Source organism: Malus sylvestris, chromosome 5 (genome assembly GCF_916048215.2).
Source record: "Malus sylvestris chromosome 5, drMalSylv7.2, whole genome shotgun sequence".
Taxonomy (NCBI): domain Eukaryota; kingdom Viridiplantae; phylum Streptophyta; class Magnoliopsida; order Rosales; family Rosaceae; genus Malus; species Malus sylvestris.
This window is the reverse complement of record NC_062264.1, coordinates 24,361,491-24,363,717: the sequence shown is the minus strand read 5'-3', so window position 1 is coordinate 24,363,717 and position 2,227 is coordinate 24,361,491. Positions and strand designations below refer to the sequence as shown.

Below are 2,227 nucleotides of genomic sequence, written 5' to 3'. Positions count from 1 at the left end.
TGTAAATTATGTAATTTTTATAAAAAAAATTAGTAATTGATTTCGAGTTTTAATACTCACACCCTTATTAAACTCCTAATTAATTTTCAATTCAAACATTTCCCAAATAAAATAAATAAAATTAGAATAAGTTTGTACCCATTAAATTTTTATAAAAAAAATTTCAATTTTTTAAGCTTATATGTATCCATTCTTAAATATACCAATTTGTTAAAAATGTATCCTTTTTTAATTTAAAATGTACCCATTTTTTTTATATAAAATTTCATTCAATCTTTTCTCTAATCCATTTTTAAACTTATATGGATACATTATATTTTCGTTGATTTGAGAATGTATCCATGTCAAGTTTAATAGAAGAAATTTAATAATGTTATTAAGGCTTTTTTTTTGGTGCTTTTGAAAAATGTACCCATGCTTTGGTACAATAATTTTTTGGTTAGTTTTGATGAACGTACCCATGTACACACACACACACATATACATATATACACATACACAATATATTGGAGAGTATAATTCATCTTTAATATTTTTAATCCCATAAAATATGGGTTTCATTTAAAATCTCATTAATATAAATAACTACAAATTTTATTTTTAATTTAAAAATATAATAACCTACATAAAAATACATTATTACATTAATGTCAGGGACTTCAATCAAAAGTTAAAAACTACCAAGGTTTCAATAAAAGAACATTAGTAGTTAAGGACCGCATCCAAAGTATCCCTTATTTTTATCACTAATTAATCTACATCAATCTAATAGCTTTTTTTTTTTGTTCACACCAAACATTCCCACCAATTTATGTTGCAGGACTATTTCACTTTCTTCTCTCTCACACGTCTTTATCTCTCCAGCTTTTTTCTCTCGTTATTCTTCGGGAAAATTTTTGCACCCTAAACAAAATCACATTCTCCAACTTTTGTAATGGGAAGCAATCAAGAATTGGTAAGTTCTTTTCGTTATCTATACAATAGTTAATTTGATCATGTGAACTTGACATAAATAACCCATATATATAGGCATATTAGGATTAATATGTTAGTCCAATCTTGTATTTGTTTTCGTTAATATGTTAGTCTACTATTAGGGCTCAAATGTTAATCAATGTTTGTGTTAATATAAAATGGGATGAATATAATTCACTCATCTCAAATTTGTAATTTTGCATTGAGTATATGCTCAAATATATCAATCGATAGGACACGTAATTATATAAATTTATTATGATTGATGTCTATCAAACAAACAAGTATACTAATCTTGTCCTGAATTAATTATGAAGCATGATCTTACATGAATTGGTGACAACTATTAGACCAAGCCTTCCCATGCATCAAATAATTGGTCCACATATACGAAGATATTTTTAGGCGTCGGTTGGCCAAATTAAAATTACTATTAAAGATATACTGCAACGTCAACTAAAAGATCCCAGCGGACTTGTTTGTCTTTTTTGGTGTCAGGGGGTAGGTGAGAATGATTGAAATTAATATCTCAAAATGTAATTTCCCGGATGCCCTATACAACTGGGGATGTAGCTCAAATGGTAGAGCGCCCGCTTTGCATGCGGGAGGTACAGGGTTCGATCCCCTGCATCTCCATATGTTTTAATTTTCTTTGGTTCAGCTCAATATGTATAATATGTGTGCATTTCTTTCCCCAAATTTAATTTTACGTCTGGTCTTTATCGTCTATTGGCACCTAAACAAAAGAATTACATCAAATCACGTGTTTAAAGGTAAAAATATTCAACTATTTGGTGTTTTCTCAATATTTTAATATTCAGATTCTGTATAGGTTAAAACGGACAAGGATTGTCTGCCCTCCTACGTCAACATTTTATATTACTATTCATTTTTGTCTTATTATCTCTATAAAAAAACAATATAAAATGTTGACGTGGCTTAGCCGTGACCACACAAAACAGGAGGGCACGGGAACAAGGAGGGCAGACAATACTTGACCGGTTAAAACACCACAACTTATCTAAGTTCATCTCACCACTTAAGTTTCATGCTTTTTTAGCTTTTAATTGTGTGAAAAGACAAAATAAGACATATTACTTAAATTTAAGATTTATAAATCTACATACACCCCATGAACCCTAATTGTTCATCTTCTTCTCCAACAAAAAACTAGTCTTATGAGGCTCGACCATCGACCCCTTATGCATCGTGATTACGTTTTTTATCCCAAATAAGACGAGATAAATTTGGA

At 29.5% G+C, this 2,227-nt stretch overlaps 1 non-coding gene across 1 annotated transcript; it reads left to right on the top strand.

Moving 5' to 3' along the window:
* Nucleotides 1–1,538: 1,538 nt before the first annotated feature.
* On the top strand, nucleotides 1,539–1,611 carry TRNAA-UGC (transfer RNA alanine (anticodon UGC)). Its single transcript has one exon. It is a non-coding gene; the product is annotated as a tRNA-Ala (tRNA).
* The last annotated feature ends 616 nt before the right edge of the window (nucleotides 1,612–2,227 follow it).